Source organism: Cherax quadricarinatus, chromosome 33, assembly GCF_038502225.1.
Source record: "Cherax quadricarinatus isolate ZL_2023a chromosome 33, ASM3850222v1, whole genome shotgun sequence".
Lineage (NCBI taxonomy): Eukaryota > Metazoa > Arthropoda > Malacostraca > Decapoda > Parastacidae > Cherax > Cherax quadricarinatus.
The window spans coordinates 13,839,413-13,863,791 of NC_091324.1; the positions used below are offsets into that span (position 1 = coordinate 13,839,413).

General features: G+C 43.3%; 1 protein-coding gene and 1 pseudogene across 3 annotated transcripts in view; both read left to right on the plus strand.

Annotated features, from left to right (window-relative positions):
• LOC138853541 (solute carrier family 2, facilitated glucose transporter member 1-like) overlaps positions 1-24,379 on the plus strand; it is a 366,551-nt gene that overhangs the window by 245,535 nt on the left and 96,637 nt on the right. The gene's annotated exons all lie outside the window — the stretch shown is intronic.
• LOC128694053 (5S ribosomal RNA) lies at positions 3,644-3,762 on the plus strand (annotated as a pseudogene).

A 24,379-nucleotide genomic window follows, 5' to 3' on the forward strand; every position in this document is an offset into this window, starting at 1 on the left:
TACGTACAGGAGAGTTAACCATGGGTGTACGTACAGGAGAGTTAACCATGGGTGTACGTACAGGAGAGTTAACCATGGGTGTACGTACAGGAGAGTTAACCATGGGTGTACGTACAGGAGAGTTAACCATGGGTGTACGTACAGGAGAGTTAACCATGGGTGTATGTACAGGAGAGTTAACCATGGGTGTACGTACAGGAGAGTTAACCATGTACAGGAGAGTTAACCATGGGTGTACGTACAGGAGAGTTAACCATGGGTGTACGTACAGGAGAGTTAACCATGGGTGTATGTACAGGAGAGTTAACCATGGGTGTATGTACAGGAGAGTTAACCATGGGTGTATACAGGAGAGTTAACCATGGGTGTAGGAGAGTTAACCATGGGTGTACGTACAGGAGAGTTAACCATGGGTGTACCATGGGTGTACGTACAGGAGAGTTAACCATGGGTGTATGTACAGGAGAGTTAACCATGGGTGTATGTACAGGAGAGTTAACCATGGGTGTATGTACAGGAGAGTTAACCATGGGTGTACGTACAGGAGAGTTAACCATGGGTGTATGTACAGGAGAGTTAACCATGGGTGTATGTACAGGAGAGTTAACCATGGGTGTATGTACAGGAGAGTTAACCATGGGTGTAACAGGAGAGTTAACATGGGTGTATGTACAGGAGAGTTAACCATGGGTGTATGTACAGGAGAGTTAACCGTGGGTGTATGTACAGGAGAGTTAACCATGGGTGTATGTACAGGAGAGTTAACCATGGGTGTAGGGTTAACCATGGGTGTACGTACAGGAGAGTTAACCATGGGTGTATGTACAGGAGAGTTAACCATGGGTGTATGTACAGGAGAGTTAACCATGGGTGTATGTACAGGAGAGTTAACCATGGGTGTATGTACAGGAGAGTTAACCATGGGTGTATGTACAGGAGAGTTAACCATGGGTGTACGTACAGGAGAGTTAACCATGGGTGTACGTACAGGAGAGTTAACCATGGGTGTATGTACAGGAGAGTTAACCATGGGTGTATGTACAGGAGAGTTAACCATGGGTGTACGTACAGGAGAGTTAACCATGGGTGTACGTACAGGAGAGTTAACCATGGGTGTACGTACAGGAGAGTTAACCATGGGTGTACGTACAGGAGAGTTAACCATGGGTGTATGTACAGGAGAGTTAACCATGGGTGTATGTACAGGAGAGTTAACCATGGGTGTATGTACAGGAGAGTTAACCATGGGTGTATGTACAGGAGAGTTAACCATGGGTGTATGTACAGGAGAGTTAACCATGGGTGTAACCATGGGTGTATGTACAGGAGAGTTAACCATGGGTGTATGTACAGGAGAGTTAACCATGGGTGTATGTACAGGAGAGTTAACCATGGGTGTATGTACAGGAGAGTTAACCATGGGTGTATGTACAGGAGAGTTAACCATGGGTGTATGTACAGGAGAGTTAACCATGGGTGTATGTACAGGAGAGTTAACCATGGGTGTATGTACAGGAGAGTTAACCATGGGTGTATGTACAGGAGAGTTAACCATGGGTGTATGTACAGGAGAGTTAACCATGGGTGTACGTACATGAGAGTTAACCATGGGTGTACGTACAGGAGAGTTAACCATGGGTGTATGTACAGGAGAGTTAACCATGGGTGTATGTACAGGAGAGTTATCCATGGGTGTATGTACAGGAGAGTTAACCATGGGTGTATGTACAGGAGAGTTAACCATGGGTGTATGTACAGGAGAGTTAACCATGGGTGTACGTACAGGAGAGTTAACCATGGGTGTATGTACAGGAGAGTTAACCATGGGTGTACGTACAGGAGAGTTAACCATGGGTGTATATACAGGAGAGTTAACCATGGGTGTACTTACAGGAGAGTTAACCATGGGTGTACGTATGGGAGAGTTAACCATGGGTGTACGTACAGGAGAGTTAACCATGGATGTACGTACAGGAGAGTTAACCATGGGTGTACATACAGGAGAGTTAAGTCAGTGGTAGTGGAGCACAGGTATCAAGCAGTGTACGCCAGCGGATGCTGTACCGCTGACATCCTTTATCAGTACAATAGCTGGCACGTCATTGCTCAGCGGGTCACCAGATGATGATGACTCGCATCAGGAGACATTTATCCGTTTTCATGACCAATAAAACCCCTTTACCGCGCGCGCCTGTGTGTGTGTGTGTGTGTGTGTGTGTGTGTGTGTGTGTGATAGCAGCTTAAGTATATATACTAGTAAAATCAGAGATAATTTTAATAGGTGAAGGGGAAGACACTACACATATTTACTGGACTCATCATTGATGAATTACATACCATCAACAAAGTTCAGGTATAGTCATTAATATCACTAACCTTAATGTGTATTTAATTTCAAACACTATTCACTGCACTTAAATTTACACTTAAATACATCTGCAAACATAAAGACAATGTCGCAGTCTTACTGTATTTTCACAGTAATGCACTTTACTGAAACGTCATTGCAGTGCTCTATTTCCTAGTGTCATCACATAACTGGTTTTGCGCTTCCTTCCCGTAACTGTGATACTGTAATAATGTTCATAACATCAATACAGAAGCGTTTGTCAAGTCACGTCCCTGGTTGTTCTCCGTCACTGCCTTTCTTAACGTTGAATGACCCACTACGTCCTGAATGATCTGTACCTGAATCTGCTTACTAGTACTACTGGTTACATACACTATACCCACAAGAAGGTAAACAGAGAAATTGAGAATTATTAACTGGGGTATAATCTCTCACACAACACGCCACAGGGTGCTCAGCTTCCCCGAATTCCCCACGTACGACGATACCGACGGGCAGGACGCGTTCCTCCCTTGACAGTCCTGCTTAATTGGTGACTGGCGACTGGTTCGGGTGGTATTGGTTTGTTGGTTCGTCGGGAAACAAGGCAAGTGTCTCACGACACGCGTCAGAATCATCTCTAGTGACTTCGGGGTGGACAGGAAAAACAGTGGCTTGTCCATTTTCCATGAGATTTTACTTACTATGAATTGAATTTCTTGCTATCCGTCCCAGACCACTTGAAGTGGTCATGGTTTACATTATGTAACCGATTCGGTATTAGAAATGTTTTTATGAGATGAATAGTCTCGTCCTGCCTCGCTTGAAGGGTTGCTGGCCTGGCTCACTGAGCTGGCTGTATCCGGGATGAGTTTTGTTGCCATGTTGAGGTGCTGAGGTCCTTCCTGTAACACTGCACAGGAAACCACAGATGTCAGTTGGTCGAGTATGTATAGGAGCAATAACCATAATATAATAAGTGCAACGTGAAAACAGTAGTAACAAAATAGTGATAACCCAAATATAATATAATACTGTCATACATAATAGTGTAATGGTAGTCTAGTAATATTTTAATAATGCTGAGAGTGCGATAAAGTTGACTAGCCTAAAAACAGGTAGCTTGATTTGAGACTGGTGTGGTGGGGGGCGCTGATCCTCCCGTAACAATCACCAGGTTTGGGAGGGGGGTTAATCATCATCATAATAATAATAATTGATGGTATACATTTTGCTCACCAACTTGTCGGTATTCTTTACCAGTTATAATATGATAATCAAAGTCATTATTTCACTGTTATAATAATAATAATCGTCAAAGGCCATACCACGTTGAACGCACCGCTTTTCCTCCAATCAACGATGTTAAGCAACGTTGGGTTTGGTTAGTACTTGGATGGGTGACTGCCTGGGAACCCCAAATGCTGTTAGCATAAATCTTTTACGGTGCCTCGTGGCCTGGCGGTAAAAGCTCTCGCTTCACACGTTGAGGGTCCGGGTTCGATTCCCAGCGATGGGGTGGAAGCATCGGACATGTTTCCTTACACCGGTTGTCTATGTTCACCCATCAGTAAAATGGGTACCTGCGTGTTAGTCGACTGGTGTGGGTCGCATCCTGGGACAAAATTGACCTAATTTGCCCGAAATGCTCTGCATAACAAGCGGCTTTCTATTTAGTAGTATGTCATTGATGTCAGCTAGGCCTGTATACCTTGTACATGTACTTGTAGTAAATAAAGATATTATTATTATTATTATTATTATTATATATCTTTATTTACTACAAGTACATGTACATGGTATACAGTCCTAGCTGACATCAATGACATACTACTAAATAGAAAGCCGCTTGTTATGCTGAGCATTTAGGACAAATTATGTCAGTTTTATCCCAGGATGCGACCCACACTAGTCGGCTAACACCCAGGTACCCATTTTACTGATGGGCGAACATGGACAACAGGTGTAAGTAAGCACGCCCAATGTTTCCGCCCTTGCCGGGAATCGAACCCGGACACTCAGCGTGTGAAGCGAGAGCTTTGTCTACCAGGCCACGAGCAACGGTAGGACACTAGGATGGATGACTGTTCACGACCTTAGATAGTGATTATCACACTGTTGAAGAGTGAGTTCGGAGGGTCTCCGTTTTCTGTTTACACTTCAAAGTGAGCTGAAAAGCAACACTCCGTCAACTTGTTTTCTGCATGCAGGTGATCAGTCCCTCAGGCTAGGGAACTGACTACCTTCTATCAATTCTGAGAGATTGCTCACCTCAATATTACCTCTCCCGTTCTTCTCTCTAGAATGTAATAATCGCTTGTATTCGACAGAAGAATCCTGCTGTGCAGGCGTTACCTGGATTATTCTTCATCAAGGGTGGTGGATCTTAACGTTAATGAGAGGGGCTCTTGATCCAAGGAAGTGAGCTTATCCTTCCCTTGGATGGAATCTGGAGACTTCGTATTCCAACGACGCTGTATGACCCCTTTGGGTTTAACGTTTTCCCCGATTAAAATAAAACAATTCAGAGTGGCATCAATCTTTAACTGATGCATCATATAAAAGACAGAACACTTTGTTGGGTATAGGTTATGTACGTACATTATTATCATTATTATTATTATTATTAATTATATTATGAATATTATTAGTATTATTATGAGGGAGCACTGAAACTGAAAGGATTATACAGCCCTCGTGGGGGGGGGGGAAGGCATTTCTCAGAATCCAACAAAATCTGTACCTACATACTCATCGAGTTAGGTTACTTGATGCTGATGAGCGGCTCTTGATATAGGGAATTGGATCTGTACCCCATTTCCCTAGATCAAGAGCCCCTTTCTAGCATCAAGTAACCTCCCTTGATGAGTACGTACATAGGTACAGATTTTGTTGGATTCTGAGGAATGCATCTTCAGATCGTCTTCCAACTTTTAGTGATAATGTGTTTTCCCAAAAGGAAGCTTTGCTTTGATTTTAGGCTGTCTATGTTTAAATATTCCAGTTATGTTTATTAAACTGGCATGTGTAGGATAGCTAGAGAATGACTTCTGGCCAGAAAAGGTCAGTTTGGCTTGATTGACTTACCTAAAGTCTACATATTGTACTTTAATGTGACCATGATATAAGTGTGCCCTCAAGATCATTCTAAGAAAATGTATGTTATGTACCTAAAACTTTAATAAAAGTTGCTTACCTTAAATGCTGGTCAGTCTTACTTTGAGAAAAGTTTGGATTGATTTTTGCGTGAGTAGGTCTCACGATTTGCCTTTTCTAATTGAAGAAATTGGGAAAATTTAATTATTATTATAATCAAAGCCTAGCGCTAAACCTACTGGGGTCATACAGCACTACTGGAAAATTGAAATAATGCTTTTCATGCAACTTCTGACTGGCTTTACACTGGATGTGCTGGTGTATTTTAGGATATTAGTCCCTCTGAAACCATTAATTAAGCTCTCTAGTTTTTCTTCAACGCTGGTTTTTCTTAGTACAATGTTTGGAATAGGTTTGGGCTGTGTATGTCCTAATTTATCATCTTTGTTGACAAAATATAGATACTAGTTCCCATGTAAGGAATTGTGAATGTCCTCAGATTCGTTCTATTATTTAACCGCAGTAGAAACTTACGCCGCACTCTGCACTATACCTGTAGCGTGCATTAACCCTTAAACTGTCCAAACGTAGATCTACGCTTTTTCAACATTTGAAAGTATGTAAAAAAAAAAAGTAGATTTTTTTTTTTACATTTGAAAACGTGTAAAAAAAACTTTGATCTATTTTTTTTTTGTTATATTTGAAAATATGTAAAAAAAAACAAAGATAGATCTACTTTTGGAGCACTACGCATGTAAACTTAGATCTGCTTGGACAATTTAAGGGTTAAGGTAGAGGAGGCCGGGGTTATGCAGTACGGGGATACATTTCTCGCAGCGGCCGAAATGCATTTAATTGATTCCATTGTTTTACTAGGGACTGGCTAGGCCAGAAATAATACTGGTATTACCGTAAATGGTGACATGAAGCTTGGTAAGCGACCGAACGGGAATTGATCCCTGAAAACATCCTTCAGTTCACTCAGGTCCCACTGTGTACATTTTGAAGTTCAAGTTGTCTTCTACAGTATACACTGTTAATGTAAGTGTGAGGGATACTGAAGCTCTCAGGAATGGGCTTCGCTGAACCTCATCATCAGTGTTACCTCCATCATGTGTAAACATCCATACAAGTAATGACTATCTCACAAAGGTACCTCCGTTGAAACGACAAAGGTCACGAAGCGCAAGAATTTGTGTCTTATCAACACAAAGAGTAATTTGTTGTGTATAAACAAAAAGGCACATGGCATACCTAGAGTCTAAAAATATAATGTGAGCGTCAAAACAAGGCGGCGGTAGAGGATTGCAATGACGGAAGGGGTCGGGATGGGACTGGTTGGCTGGTAACATGGCTGGCAGCCAAGCAAGTGGTGTGAGGCAGCTGACGTCAGCACCAGCATGACTTTTAAGCAGCTAATTGGTCAGTATTCCAGCGTTAAAATCACCTCCTCCCCTCTTAAAAATAATCCATCCTTATCCTGGTATGGGCATACACAATGTAACTTCCATATTGATGAGAATAATGCATGTCTCAACTCCTGCTTGACAGTTATGTAATGAAATTAATGTTAAATCCCTTTTAACTCTTACAATGTATTTATTTGTATATTTTGTTTACTGTAATTAGCGTTCCTTGTGCTGTAGTTAACACTGTTGGTGAAAAAATAAAATACAGGTAAAGTTAATCTCTTATCTTTCGGATGACCCTTGTAGGTTTAGCGCTCTTTTTTATTATAATAATCTTATCTTTCAGTCTCAAAACCTACCGAAGAGTGTCTGTGACTGAGACCAGACCGTCTGTGTTGTGTTAGCTGGTACAAGTGGTTGGTCACCTGCCTCATATATGTGCATCTGTAAGGTGACGGTTGTAATGGCTTAGGTACATCATATTACAGATGCTGTTATGCTACCACAATACACATGTTGAAAATGTTGTTGCAATATTTACAAATGTTGAAGCTTTGCAATGCTGCAAATGTTGCTGTTCTGTAAATGACGAAAATTTTTTGCAGTGATTCAAATGTTGCAATACTACAAACGTTGAAAGTTTAGTTACAGTTCTACAAATGTTGAAGTGTTGCAATGCTACAAGTGTTGAAAATGTTGTTGCAATTCCACAAATGTTAAAAAATGTTGCAGTGCTACAAATGTTAAACAATATTGTTGAAATGCTGCACAAGTTGAAAATTGTTGGTGCAGTGCTACAAATGTTGTAATGCCATAAATGTTGATGTAATTCTTTATTGCAAGGAGTACCTCAGCCAGTATTAAAATTCATAAGACGCTGCTAACAATATCAGAGTTTAGTTAGTTTAATATGTTTATTATGCACCCCATACCCATCCTGTGGGCGGTAGTCAAAAGATTACAGAGGTACATAATTGGTCCAGGGACTGGACTCCAAAGTTTTGATAGCTGAGCAAGTTACAGAGGTAATGAACTCACAATTTACAAAGGTAATGAACTCACAATTTACAAAGGTAATGAACTCACAATTTACAAAGGTAATGAACTCACAATTTACAAAGGTAATGAACTCACAATTTACAAAGGTAATGAACTCACAATTTACAAAGGTAATGAACTCACAATTTACAAAGGTAATGAACTCACAATTTACAAAGGTAATGAACTCCAGGTAAGTCTGGTCACAATCATGACAAGTTACAAAGGTATTTACAGATTACAGAGGTACGTAATGGGTCCAGGGACTGGGCCCCCAAAGTTTTGATAGCTGAACTAGGTACAAAGGTAATGAGCTCACAAGTTACAAAGGTAATGAATTCTGTAGAATGGTTACTTACGTTTATACTTTGGCTACAATCATGAACAAATTATAGCGTAATGAGCAATTCACACTTCCACACCCGGTCACAACTGTAATGAGTTATTGGTGCAAATATTGATTGTTGAGTCACACACACCACACACACACACACACACACACACACACACACACACACACACACACACACACACACACACACACACACACACACACACACACACACACACATATCAGAGAAATCGTATTTTTTATATATATATGATTTTCAGTATTGGCGGGGAATTTCTTAAACTGTCGTGCTGTCGTGGCTAGTATATTACAGTGAAAACGGGTCATTAAGTGAGAAAATAAAAAGTATTTACGTCTAAGGGGCCCCTTAGCCCCCTTAACCCTTTTCCCGCCCCCTCCCCCATCCTTTCAGTGGTTATGCTACTAGTTGTGACTTACTGGTCTGTTGTTGACACATTTGCTTTTGTTGTGCATCTTAAGAGTGTAATGGTGAGCACACTTTCAGATCCTGTTGGGTATGAACCGGTATATATATAGTGTTGGTATGAACCAGTATATATATAGTGTTGGTATGAACTGGTATATACATAGTGTTGGTATGAACTGGTATATACATAGTGTTGGTATGAACCGGTATATATATAGTGTTGGTATGAACCGGTATATATATAGTGTTGGTATGAACCGGTATATATATAGTTTTGATATGAACCGGTATATACATAGTGTTGGTATGAACCGGTATATATGTAGTGTTGGTATGAACCGGTATATACGTAGTGCTGCTATGAACCGGTATATACATAGTGTTGCTATGAACCGGTATATACATAGTGTTGCTATGAACCGGTATATACATAGTGTTGCTATGAACCGGTATATACATAGTGTTGGTATGAACCGGTATATACGTAATGCATACATTTATTGATATTCTCGTGAAGGCTAGATGGCGATCAACAGTAATTTGTATGTTACTGTAGTCATCCTCTGAGACGCAAGTGTTAATCTCCCTGAGAGGCTCTTCCCTCCAGCCTTCACGAGGCTTGACAAATCAAAACTTTCGTGATTTCCACAATATCAGTTCACTGAATTTCAGGACATTGACGAACTTAAGTTACTCATCAAAGAACCTTCACCAGATTTTCAGCGCTGGTGTATCTTACTTAGATTGTTATTGTGCATTATTATTAGGATTGTTATTATGTCTGTTTGCCAGGTTTACAGACCAGTACACAAATAACCCGCACATAAAAGAGAGAAGCTTACGACGACGTTTCGGTCCGACTCGGACCATTGACAAAGTCACACTGTGTGACTTTGTCAATGGTCCAAGTCGGACCGAAACGTCGTCGTAAGCTTCTCTCTTTTATGTGCGGGTTATTTGTGTATCGTTCCAGTCACGGTATTGTGCCTTTTTGTTATTTACAGACCAGATTGTGATAATATTTTTTGATAAATGGGGCACTTGCGCAACATTTGGCCATCTTTATTTTGGAAACGTTTCGCCAGCTAGCGACATCGTCAGTCCAGTGCAGAGAAAGGTGGACGATGACGAGGAGTTTGAGGTAATCAGTCCGTCAGCCTCGAGATGACGTGTTCAGTGCATCAAGTGTATCATTGATCAGCTTTTCAGTTTTCTAAACCTTTTACTCATATAATGAGTTTTTGTTGCGATAACTTGAAAATGCCTCTTTTAATTGGCTTCAAACTTTTGAAGTCCTGGTGCATCCTAATTAAGGAAGGATTTAGATTGTTATTGGACAGTGTTGATGATAATTGCCATGTTTTCTTCATTATGTTTTATGTTTTAAATGCGATAACTCGAGAATGCTTCTCCTTTAACTTAAAACGATGACTGATCTGACTCAGTGAATATTCCAGTTGGTTTGGGTTGTGTGGGTACAAGTTTGTTCAAGTTGATAATGTAATTAAACGTGGGAATTATTTTCTGTGAGTAACTGGAGGCTGCATCTTCTGATACACTTGAGGGTGGTCACCTGCAGTTCATGTGTCTTTTGAGGATATTGATATGCAGCTCTTGTGCCTCTTGATAGCGGTCTACATACAGGTTCTGTGCCTCGATGATATTGATTTGCAGCTTTGGGATTTCTGATAGTGTTACGGTGCAGGTACTAGGCTGCTTCTTTGTTTACATACAGACATATGCACATTTCAAGACATTTATGGAAGAAACGTTTTGCCACTAGTGGCTACTTCAGTCCTTTTTCTTGATTTTGTTGAGCAAAGCTTGGACTTTCTGAAGGTGTTGATCTCAGCACCTATGAGATATAATTCAACCCTTCCGAGCCTCTTGGAAGGGTTGAATTATATCTCATAGGTCACTTGAAGGAGTAGAGCTGAAGCTCCTCTACCTCTTGAAGGTTCTGAGGTACAGCTGCTATGCTTCCTGCCTTTGTTGAGATATAGGAGGCTGAGGTCAGGGGATATGATGTATGCTTCTATTGGCTCGCGTAGTGACCGGAACACTTCTAGTTTTTCTTTGTCACATTTTTATAGTCAGTGAATATAATATTCTAAGACTGTCTATTGTTTTATTAGTACAATTCAGTCCAAAAAGTGTGTAGTCCACAGGAGAGGTATTGCAGTATCCTCTGCCACATCATCGGCAAGTAGATCTTGACCTGCCTTTATACAGTTTATTTCCTTCCACGATAATTATGTGTTACCACCGGCCAATTTAAAAGTCTGGGACGGTGTTCTCAGCTGCTGGCCATGTGCCATGCATTAACGAAGATACAACTTAATTCTGACTCTTGTTTGCCGCATGTGTTTTGCCAATGGTCCAGCTCTTGGTCTTGCGGCCGTCATCAATTAATTCATTCAAATATGTGAGAAACAAGACTCTCTGGTTAACACTGTACACAGCAAATGCTTATTTATAGACTGACTTAAAAAAAAGTTCTATTTCGAGCTTAACACAAATCTATAAATACAGAGTTGCTGTGCACTTACTGTCTTCCTATAAATTCCTTCACACCAAAAACACAGTACATGTAATCTTATCCATCTTTCTAAATATATTTTGTCATCAGCAGCAAGGTTATAGGCTCCTGACTCACCCTTCCCTCCATCCCTGCCCTTCCCTTCATCCCTGCCCTTCCCTCCATCCCTGCCCTTACCTCCATCCCTGTCCTTCCCTCCATCCCTGCCCTTCCCTTCATCCCTGCCCTTCCCTCCATCCCTGCCCTTACCTCCATCCCTGTCCTTACCTCCATCCCTGCCCTTACCTCCATCCCTGTCCTTACCTCCATCCCTGCCCTTCCCTCCATCCCTGCCCTTCCCTCCATCCCTGCCCTTCCCTCCATCCTTGCCCTTACCTCCATCTCTGCCCTTCCCTCCATCCCTGCCCTTCCCTCCATCCCTGCCCATCCTCCATCCCTGCCCTTCCTCCATCCCTGCCCTTCCTCCATCCCTGCCCTTCCTCCATCCCTGCCCATCCTCCATCCCTGCCCATCCTCCATCCCTGCCCATCCTCCATCCCTGTCCATCCTCCATCCCTGCCCTTCCTCCATCCCTGCCCATCCTCCATCCCTGCCATTCCCTCCATCCTTGCCCTTACCTCCATCTCTGCCCTTCCCTCCATCCCTGCCCATCCCTCCATCCCTGTCCATCCTCCATCCCTGCCCATCCCTCCATCCCTGCCCTTCCCTCCATCCCTGCCCTTCCCTCCATCCCTGCCCTTCCCTCCATCCCTGCCCTTCCCTCCATCCTTGCCCTTACCTCCATCTCTGCCCTTCCCTCCATCCCTGCCCTTCCCTCCATCCCTACCCTTCTCTCCATCCCTGCCCTTCCCTCCATCCCTGCCCTTCCCTCCATCCCTGTCCTTCCCTCCATCCCTGCCCTTCCCTCCATCCCTGCCCTTCCCTCCATCCCTGCCCTTCCCTCCATCCCTACCCTTCCCTCCATCCCTGTCCTTACCTCCATCCCTGCCCTTACCTCCATCCCTGAACTTCCCTCCATCCCTGCCCTTCCCTCCATCTCTGCCCTTACCTCCATCCCTGCCCTTCCCTCCATCCCTGCCTTTCCCTCCATCCCTGCCCTTCCCTCCATCCCTGCCCTTCCCTCCATCCCTGCCCTTCCCTCCATCCCTGCCCTTCCCTCCATCCCTGCTCTTCCCTCCATCTCTGCCCTTACCTCCATCCCTGCCTTTCCCTCCATCCCTGCCCTTTCCTCCATCCCTGCCTTTCAACCATGCCGGAATTTAATCAGATGGGATTCAAGAAAGGAAGGGAGGGGTAACTGCACTTGCTTGGATCAAGAGCTCTTCACAACCATCAAGGTGCACTTATTCGAAGGAAACAGTAAATACTGGCGAGTCATCGTGGCACAGAAGAAGGCAAGAATTTTGTATAGTTTCTCCTAAAACTGAGCCCCTCTTCACGAAATAGACTTTGTGTTCGTTACATGAACTAGACAGTTAGTCCCATGAATTACGCAGACTATTTTTCACAAGTACTAGACAGAACTTACAATTTCCACGCTGGGCTTGTGTTGAGGTGAAGCATGGGACAGTGTTGAGGTGAGGCATGGATTAGCGTTGAGGTGAGGCATGGGTAAGTGTTGAGGTGAGGCATGGGTCAGTGTTGAGGTGAGGCATGGGTCAGTGTTGAGGTGAGGCATGGGTCAGTGTTGAGGTGAGGCATGGGTTAGCGTTGAGGTGAGGCATGGGTCAGTGTTGAGGTGAGGCATGGGTCAGTGTTGAGGTGAGGCATGGGTCAGTGTTGAGGTGAGGCATGGGTTAGCGTTTAGGTGAGGCATGGGTCAGTGTTGAGGTGAGGCATGGGTCAGTGTTGAGGTGAGGCATGGATCAGTGTTGAGGTGAGACATGGGTTAGCGTTGAGGTGAGGCATGGGTCAGTGTTGAGGTGAGGCATGGGTCAGTGTTGAGGTGAGGCATGGGTCAGTGTTGAGGTGAGGCATGGGTCAGTGTTGAGGTGAGGCATGGGTCAGTGTTGAGGTGAGGCATGGGTCAGTGTTGAGGTGAGGCATGGGTCAGTGTTGAGGTGAGGCATGGGTTAGCGTTGAGGTGAGGCATGGGTCAGTGTTGAGGTGAGGCATGGATCAGTGTTGAGGTGAGGCATGGATCAGTGTTGAGGTGAGGCATGGGTTAGCGTTGAGGTGAGGCATGGGTCAGTGTTGAGGTGAGGCATGGGTCATTGTTGAGGTGAGGCATGGGTCAGTGTTCAGGTGAGGCATGGGTCAGTGTTCAGGTGAGGCATGGGTCAGTGTTGAGGTGAGGCATGGATCAGTGTTGAGGTGAGGCATGGGTTAGCGTTGAGGTGAGGCATGGGTCAGTGTTGAGGTGAGGCATGGGTCAGTGTTGAGGTGAGGCATGGGTCAGTGTTCAGGTGAGGCATGGGTCAGTGTTCAGGTGAGGCATGGGTCAGTGTTGAGGTGAGGCATGGATCAGTGTTGAGGTGAGGCATGGGTTAGCGTTGAGGTGAGGCATGGGTCAGTGTTGAGGTGAGGCATGGGTCAGTGTTGAGGTGAGGCATGGGTCAGTGTTCAGGTGAAGCATGGGTCAGTGTTCAGGTGAGGCATGGGTCAGTGTTGAGGTGAGGCATGGATCAGTGTTGAGGTGAGGCATGGGTTAGTGTTCAGGTGAAGCATGGGTCAGTGTTGAGGTGAGGCATGGGTCAGTGTTGAGGTGAGGCATGGGTCAGTGTTCAGGTGAGGCATGGGTCAGTGTTCATGTGAGGCATGGGTCAGTGTTGAGGTGAGGCATGGATCAGTGTTGAGGTGAGGCATGGGTTAGCGTTGAGGTGAGGCATGGGTCAGTGTTCAGGTGAGGCATGGGTCAGTGTTGAGGTGAGGCATGGGTCAGTGTTCAGGTGAAGCATGGGTCAGTGTTCAGGTGAGGCATGGGTCAGTGTTGAGGTGAGGCATGGGTTAGCGTTGAGGTGAGGCATGGGTCAGTGTTCAGGTGAGGCATGGGTCAGTGTTGAGGTGAGGCATGGGTCAGTGTTCAGGTGAAGCATGGGTCAGTGTTCAGGTGAGGCATGGGTCAGTGTTGAGGTGAGGCATGGATCAGTGTTGAGGTGAGGCATGGGTCAGTGTTCAGGTGAAGCATGGGCTAGTGGGATGTCTGGCAGTCAGTAACATTTGCAAGGATGTACGACACAGGCGTGTGATCACCCCTCCTACCACGCCTCATGCCAATCCTGCTATCACACCTGTTACGCCTACCACGCCTCCTGCCACGCCTCTTGGCATAGGCCATGAGACGAAGCTATGTGTGCATTTACCGCGTCACACGTCACCCCACTCTCGTATATGGAGCGTGTCACTTGTCTACCACATGCACATCATGCACCTCGCCGCCCCCCATCCTGTTATATTTGAGTCCTGGCCGCCACTAAGCCACCTACCTCCCACCCCATAAACCCCACATACATACCTCCTCTTCAAACAGAAAAAAAAACTAAATTATGCTTTGTTTCTAATGTAAACTGTGGTGGGGCCCGTAGCTTCGAGGAAACTGGAGGGAAAATATTTGGATTTCTGAAGCTTAGCAAGTTCTTTTTTTTTAATGCACAAGCATGTATATTTTAATATACATTATGGTACTCAGAGTTTAAAGGATACAGTAATGGTAGAGTATTTATGAGTATACACTAGGTTAGGTTAGGTAAGGTTCATCAGGAAACAGGACAAGTGTTTCCTGACGCGGGTCTTAGTCATTTGATGACCTGCCCCTGGAGTTTTTTTTGGGTCAGCTGACCGACGCCTTTCACTGGCTTACCGTCCACTTCTCTTAAAATTAATATTATATATATTAATAATTATGCACTGAATTTGATAAGGATATAGTTTTAAAATATGTATATGTTTATTCAGAAAAGTCCATTATTATGCGCGACATTTCGACTGTATCTGGCCAGATCGCAAGTCGGTTGATCCTCTTAACTAATATTAAGGCCCAGTAATTATTCTGAAACATCACTCTAATTTAACCATTCCCCAGGCATAACCTGACTCAACCACTTCCCCCACACTGGTCACACTAGGCCGGCAAACTTAGCTAACCAGAATGTAAAACATGGTATAATTCACATAAATCTATAAATATATGCGTTATGAAATTCCCTGAATAAAAAGTGGGTGCTTATTTCATCTGGCTTCTCTCCTCTATGTGACTCTTAAGTTAAGCTTCATTATACAGATAACCCGCACATAGGAAACTGAGACTTATGACAATGTTTCCTTGTTAATGTGAGAAGTCACGAAAGCGGTTGGAATTTCACTATTCTTTGAGTGTTTTTATATATATATATATATATATATATATATATATATATATATATATATATATATATATATATATATATACATATACGCAAAACAACCACTCTGAAAGAATAGAGAAATTCCAATCGCTTTCGTGACTACTCACATTATCAAGGAACATAGTTCCTTGATAATGTGAGTAGTCACGAAAGCGCTTGGAATTTCTCTATTCTTTCAGAGTGGTTGTTTTGCATATTTTGAAATCACCTGTTTACTGTGATCTTATTGCATATATATATATACAGTATATATATATATATATATATATATATATATATATATATATATATATATATATATATATATATATATATATATATATATATATATATATATATATAAAAAATATATATATATATATATATATATATATATATATATATATATATATATATATATATATATGTTTCTTCTCCTTTAAAATATATATATATATATATATATATATATATATATATATATATATATATATATATATATATATATATATATATATATATAATATTATTGAATGAGGATATTGTGTTGAGAGGAAAATGCAGAACCTCGAATACAGACTTCTCGATGCCTCTGCTAGGCTCAACTCGCCAGTCAGGTCACCTCTAACTCTGGACTGGGTCACCCCGGTTGAAAAAAACACTGCTATAAATGATCTGAGTCATGAAGAGATGAATATACTGCTGTCTGTACAATCCAGGTATGCTATAGTGGAAGACAACACTCTTGATAAAAGCCATTTACCCTGCTGTGGTTATCACACCCATATCTGTTCACATTCTGGAATCAGCTGGGCCTCGAGGAAATGTGTATCGCTTTTAGTCAAGGAGCCAACACTTAACTGATCAGAATTCACGAATGAGATAGTTGTTACAATTAGTCCAGTCAGTCTGTAGTTTAACACTGAACAAATTACAGAAGATATAATTTCTGTCGATATTTTAATTTTCCAGCCAGAAGTATTGTGCCGTGTAGCAACCACAGATGAAGTCACCTCAGCTGGATTATTATTATTATAATCAAGGGGGAAGCGCTAAACCCGGAGGATTATACAGCGCCTGGGGGGGGGGATGTGGAAGGCATTCAGGCTTAATTCGGGGAACTGGAGCACAGATCCAATTCCCTAAATCAAGAGCCCCTCACCAACATCAAGGAACCTTCCTTGAGGGGTAACCTCAGCTGGAGAACAGGCGCTTGTCTCCCTATACAATGGCGCCCCTGATGAAGGACTGGATGCATTGCGTTACCGGCGATTTCCTGAGAAATTTTCTGCAAGCACCTCTTCTCTGCAGGTTCACACTCTTGTCACCAACAGCTGCAGCAGCACAACATAACAACACCAATGTTTATTGCCAAGTTCAACAGTGAATGGACATGATCTCTCATACTGAAAATTATGGAAGAATGTCAGTCAATGGTCGACTTGAACAACGAACAACAGATTTATCACCAGCCCCAGGAGCTCTATGGAAGGTGATCAGATGTAAGTGTAAGACGGATTGTGACTCAAAACGATGTACGTACAATAAAAGAAAAAAAAACATGACGTGGAATGGTCAGTAGCATGTACTGAGTTCAAGGGAATAAATTGGGCAAACTCATCCTTACCTTCTATGTACGTCAAGGACGAACTGTGATGTTATGCGGACAATAAAAATGTCTGGGGTTTTTTTTTTGGAGGGGGATAGTTTGTTATCTGTTACTATGTATTAATATTAAAGTATTTCAAAATAGTAATATATATCACCATGATGGTTAAAAAATAATCTTTATTTCTACCAAATATATGATTCAACTGATGTAGACCTAGTTGACGTTAACATACTATATAGAAAAAGCCTGGTTATGCAGAGCATTTTGGGCAGAAGTTAATCTTGTCCCCCAGGATGTGACCCACAACAGTCGGCTAACACCAAGGTACCTACTCACTGCTAGGTGAACAGGGGTAGCAGGTATAAGGAAACATGGCCAACGTTTCACCCGTGCCGGTGAAACTCTCTACTTCTCCTAGGCACGAACAATTAGGAATATTGTACTTTAATACCTAAGTTAGGGATTTAAGCTATGATAACATAGTGTTTAGTATAAACTTTACTTAAGCAAGTTTAGCGCTTCCTCGTGAAGATGATAATGTTTACATAAGTAATTTCAGAAATGTAACCAGATTAAAGCAAAAAAAAAAAAACAATTGAAGATTTATTTTACAAATGATTTGAGATAAAACGATGTGCAACTTACGGTATAACTTAAGACTAACTTATCTATCGCATACCTGGAGGTTATTCCGGGGATCAACGCCCCTGCGGCCCGGTCCATGACCAGGCCTCCCGGTGGATCAGGGCCTGATCAACCAGGCTGTTACTGCTGGCCGCACACAGTCCAACGTACGAGCCACAGCCCGGCTGATCCGGCACTGACTTTAGGTATCTGTCCAGCTCTCTCTTGAAGGCAGCCAGGGGTTTAGTGGTAATTCCCCTAATGCTTGATGGGAGGCTGTTGAACAGTCTTGGGCCCCGGACACTTATGGTGTTTTCTCTTAGTGTACCAATGGTACCCCTACTTTTAACTGGGGGTATTTTGCATCGCCTGCCCAGTCTTTTACTTTCGTAGGGAGTGATTTCTGTGTGCAGATTTGGGACCATTCCTTTCAGGATTTTCCAAGTGTAGATTATGATATATCTCTCTCTCCTGCGTTCCAACGAGTACAAGTCAAGTGCTTCCAAGTGTTCCCAGTAGTTAAGGTGCTTGACAGAACTTATACGTGCAGTAAAGGATCTCTGTACACTCTCTAGATCTGCAATTTCACCTGCTTTGAATGGAGATGTTAGTGTACAGCAGTATTCCAGCCTAGAGAGAACAAGTGATTTGAAAATAATCATTGGCTTGGCATATCTCGTTTTGAACGTTCTCATTATCCATCCTATCATTTTCTTTGCACTTGTGATCGTGGCACTGTTGTGATCCTTGAAAGTGAGCTCCTCAGACATTACTACTCCCAGGTCCCTTACATTATTTTTCCGCTCTATTGTATGGACAGAGTTTGTAGTATACTCTGTTCTAGTTATTATCTCCTCCAGTTTTCCATAACGGAATAGTTGGAATTTGTCCTCATTGAACATCATAATGTTTTCCGTTGCCCACTGGAAGACTTTGTTTATATCTTCTTGGAGGTTAACCGCGTCCTCAGCAGATGACAGCCTCGTGCAGATCCTAGTATCATCCGCAAGGGATGATACGGTGCTGTGGTGTATATCTCTGTCTATGTCTGATATGAGGATGAGGAATAAGATGGGGGCGAGTACTGTGCCTTGTGGAACAGAGCTCTTCACTATAGCAGCCTCCGATTTAACTCTGTTGACCACTACTCTTTGTGTTCGATTTGTTATGAAGTTGAAGATCCATCTCCCCACTTTCACAGTTATTTCTTTAGCACGTATTTTGTGCGCTGTTACGCCATGATCGCATTTGTCAAACGCTTTTGCAAAGTCTGTGTATATTACATCTGCATTCTGATTTTCTTTCAGTTTATCCATGGCCATATCATAGTGATCCAGTAGTTGTGAGAGGCAGGAGCGACCTGCCCTGAACCCATGTTGCCCTGGATTGTGCAGATTTTGGGAATCCAGGTGATTTGCAATCCTGCTTCTTAGCACTCTTTCAAAGATTTTTATGATGTGGGACGTCAGAGCTATTGGTCTATAGTTCTTAGCTAATGCTTTTCTGCCACCTTTATGGACTAGGGCTATATCCGTTGTTTTAAGTGAATGTGGAATTTCACCCATGTCCAAGCTCCTCCTCCATAGTGTACGCGAGAGGGGTTTCTTGCAGTTCTTAATGAATACAGAGTTCCACGAGTCTGGGCCCGGGGCTGAGTGCATGGGCATGTTGTCAATGACTTTTTCGAAGTCTATCGGAGTTAGGGTAATTTCGGAAATCTGGCATACAAAAAAAAAAATTATGGAGTTATGAGGCTCATTCATGAAGAAATCATTTGGGTCGTCGATCCTCAGACTGATTAGTGGCTCACTAAACACAGAGTCGTACTGGGATTTCAGTATTTCACTCACTTCCTTGTTGTCATCTGTGTAAGTCCCATCCTGTCTGAGTGTGGTATTTGCCTTGTTTTTGGCATATGCAAAGAAATATTTTGAATTTCTTTCAGTTTTACTAATAGCTTTAAGCTTCTCCTGTCTCTCCTGGTTCCTGTAAGAGTCATTTAACTTAAGTTCGATAATTTCCACTTCCCTGGTCAGCTCCTCCTTTTGTGTATCAGATATTCTAGCACTCCTGAGGAGCTCAGTGACTCTTCATCATCTTCTGTAGAGGGAGCGTCTTTCTCTCTCGAGTTTACTCCTGCTCTTCTTCTTTCTTAAGGGAATATGCCTAGAACATGCTTCAGCTGCCAGGAAGTTGATCCTTTCAAGGCACTGGTTTGGATCCATGTCATTTAAGATATCTTCCCAACATGTTTCATTTAGGACATGGTTTACCTGGTCCCAGTTGATGTTCTTGTTGTGGAAGTTGTATTTTGTGAAGACACCTTCACAGGTACATGCATTCTGCTGATCAGGACCCCTATGCATGTACGTCTGGACTTCGATTAGGTTGTGATCAGAATTAGTTGTTTTTGATATTCTTATGTCTCTTATCAGGTCCTCATTATTTGTGAAGATAAGGTCAAGTGTGTTTTCTAGTCTTGTTGGCTCCACGACTTAAGAAATCGTAATGACACGACGGGCTGGAGTTTTGAGACTCTATGACCGCGGGTTCAATCCCGGCCGGGGGTATGGTTTTGTTGGCTCCACTATCTGCTGGCTTAAGGTGTGTTTTTCGCAGAGACTTAGTAGCTCATGTGTGTGTGACCTTTCATCTGCGCTACCTCCGGGGATTGTTTCAGCTATAACATTATTCGCTACATTCTTCCATTTTGCTGCCTTAGGTTGAAATCACCAAGCAGTAAAAGTTTGGGGATGGAGCTGGAAGGTTTTCCTGACAGTAATCAATTTTTAGTAGCTGTTCCTTGAACTGTTGGGAGGTTGCATCTGGTGGCTTATATACAACCACAATGACTAGGTTTTGGTTCTCGATCTTCATTGATAGAACTTCAACTACCTCATTTGTGGTGTTCAGCAACTCCGTGCAGATGAGGGACTCTTTGACATACAGGTCAACTCCCTCTTGTTGCCTGTTCTTTCTGTCGCATCTAAAAAGGTTGTAACCACTTATCCATACTTCACTGTCAAAGTGATCTTTTGTGTGAGTTTCTGTGAAGGCTGCAAACACTGCATTAGACTTTTCTAGAAGTCCACTGATAAAAGGTATTTTGTTGTTGGTGGATGGCTTAAGGCCCTGTATATTAGCAAATATGAACGAGGTTGTATTCTGTGTTTGTTGGGGGGATTTTGTTATTGGCATCAGTAGTTGTAGTTCTGGAGGGTCAAGGGTGGTCACTGGCTGCGCCTCCAGTCCAACAAGGCTCCAAGGTGGTGGACTATTTTTGTTATTTCTTTACATTTTCTTTTTCCGTTTCCTGCCACTAAAAAATCACCTGGAGTTGGGTTGTCGTAGCTACTATTGTTTGTCTTGTGGGGTCTGTGCCTCCTGGTCCCTTTTAGATGGTATGCAGGGCAGTCGATGTTGTAACACTGCTTCTGGAGGACCAAGGAGTGACACATTTTTGGGTGAAAGAAAGTACAGGAAGAACGACACACTCCTTTAGACAGGAGGTCGCTACATTTTTTGGGATGCTCAAAGTTGCATGTCCCATTTTTTTCCTGATATTCCATGCTTACAAATGCTCCAAGCATAATATTTGCACAAATTCACCTTTGGTTGAGAATTGTTGGGAAGTGTGTTGTCAATTTCTGCAGGTTCTGGGACTGCACTATAATCCTCAGTATCCAAACCAGGGCCACCCCGTCTTGGATTCCATCTACTTTCCTCAGTAGAGGAAGGAGGAGGAGACTCCTCTCCTACATCTGTACTGTGGACCACGGTCTTGTGCAATGATGGTTGTATATTTACGGTTTTAGTGGTGGTTGTGGTAGGGTCCTTAGTAGAGTCTGAGCTGGCAATAAGGCTGGGGGCTGGGACTGAGTCAGCACTGGGGCTGGGGGCTGAGCCTGGGCCAGCACCAGCACTGTGGGTATTAGTTTAGCACTATGTGGGTGACTAGATAGTTTCGAGTCATCTGTTGTGGTATGGGCATTCTGCATTTTTTGATTCACTATCTCTTTCTCCCTTGTTTTATATATTTTTGGTAGACTATCCAAGAGGTCATCTTTGTTTTCTTGATTATTTTTATCATTTATTACTCTCCTTAGTACCTTTCTGATACCTGCCCAAAGTTCTACATCTTTATTGCACAACCAGAAACACCTTGCTAGTTCGAGGTCATTTTTTGAGGCTGTATTTAGTCTAGTACAAGAGATATGGTGTTTGGAAAAGCATAGATTGCATGTGATTCTGGATTTCTTTCCAAGGATTTTTTACATGTCCCACAGATATGCTGTGCTGACATCCTGTCTGTATCCTACTACACTCTGTATGCCACGGAAGAAAACTGATTTCCACTTTACCTTTCTTTTGCTGGTGTCATACATATTTGCGATACATAAGCTAGCTCAGACATGGGTAGGAATATTGCTACTTGAATATCTTATTCGGATATAGCACTAACATACGCATAATGTTGAAGGACTCCAAGGCATTCCTGTGCAAGGACTCGATGCAAGGGAAGCATGGTGCGAGAGCCTGACAAGTATTAAAGTTAATCTCATATCACAGCGATGTTGAAAATGGCATAAAATACCGACAAGGTGATGAATAAAACACGTGTGCAACAGTTACCTAATTATTGAACATGTGTCTTAATCGTCATTCATATCACAGCTGTTACTAAGACTTACCTCACACGTGTGCATGTATACACCTTTCATGTAAGGAATAAAAAGACACAACATAGTGACTGGAACAGTACAGTGGTAACCCGTACACAGGAGAGTGAATCTTGTAACGACGTCAGTGTCCGACTTGGACCGTTAAGTAGTCACACACATGTGCGAAGGGAAGGGTTATTTGTGCACCTTTCATGAGTATATATGTACTGACGCTGGACGTTGCAGTATGCACCCTGCTGAAATTTTATGATCACACAAAGTATAAATCATATACACCATTACCATGTAACAATAAAAAGTGGTTAAGACACTTATTTTTTATCCCCTTGCTCCTCCTCCTCCATTCCTCCCCCCCTTCCCCCCGGCACCTCTCTTCCTTTCCCATTCTTCTTCCTCCCCCTCCTTACCAGTGTTCTGGTTATAGTTTGATTGATTCGGACTGACTATGTCGCCACCACCATCACCACGACTCAGACCACTATCATAGCCCCCAACGTCACTCCCATCCAACCCCCCACACTACCTTGATCCCAACACTATCGCCACCACCATAGTAACTACCAACACTACACCACCACCAAATCTTTAAAGATTCCTTAGCAACTGAAACCAAACTAGAACTTTTGAAGTTATCCTCATCCCCTTACTGAAGTCTCCCAGCTCAGGCTGAGACATTCCACTACTTCATGTATGAAACTCGTCTTATGTGATGGAATATAACGGGAAACCCATCCTGTGTGATGGAATATGACGGGAAACCCATCCTGTGTGATGAAATATGACGGGAAACCTATCCTGTGTGATGGAATATGACGGGAAACTCATCCTGTGTGGTGGAATATGACGGGAAACCCATCCTGTGTGATGGAATATGACGAGAAACCCATCCTGTGTGGTGGAATATGACGGGAAACTCATCCTGTGTGGTGGAATATGACGGGAAACCCATCCTGTGTGGTGGAATATGACGGGAAACCCATCCTGTGTGGTGGAATATAACGGGAAACCCATCCTGTGCGTGGAATATGACGGGAAACCCATCCTGTGTGGTGAAATATGACAGGGAAACCAATCCTGTATGACGGAATATGACAGAGAAACCCATCATCTATGATGGAATATGACAGGAAAAAACATCCTGCACGATGGAATATTGTGAGCAACTCCAGGCTTGGTCGGAAATTTACGAGCTATCAAAAATCTTTTACCAGGCTACTTGAGACTTGTAGTATCTTATGAATTGTAACGAGGAGGAGGAGCTATAGCCTGACCTCATCACTTGTTGATCTGATTCCTTCTAATATATCGTTTATTCGAGTCCTAGGGTGATATTTAGGGGGACGGGCTTAGGAGGGACAGATGAGGCTTGGGAGTGGAGGAGAGGCGAGGTGCTCGCTTGAGAGAGGAGTGGCGAGGTTTGAGGGGCAGTCTTGTGAAACCTAGCAGCAGCCACTTCTGAAACCAGTGATAGAGGTATTTGTGTAGAGACTTGGACTGCTTCACCGAGTGCGTAGATCACTGAGTGGGGGTATGAGAGCAGGTAGATGTATTTTTTGGGAGGGGACGGAGTGGGTAATGCGGGAGCAGAGTAGGAGTGGGTGGGACTGGTGCAGGATTGAATTGTGGGGCAGGTGGGTGGCGTGTGTTGAATGGGGTTGGTTTGTGGGAGGAAGGTGGGTAGCGTGTGGTAGGGTGCAGGGAATGGTGGATGGCGTGCGGAAAGGTGTAGGAGCAAGGGGTGGGGAGGTGGATGGCGTGTGGTGGGATGTAGGGGCAGGTGGGTGGCATATCATGGGATGTGGGGCAGGTAGGTGGCGTGTGGTAGATGTAGGGGCAGGTAGGTGGGGTGTAGTGGCAGGTGGGTGGGGTGTGGGGGCAGGTGGTGACGTGTTGGGGCAGTGGATGGCGTGTGGAGGCAGGTGGATGGCGTGTGGAGGCAGGTGGATGGC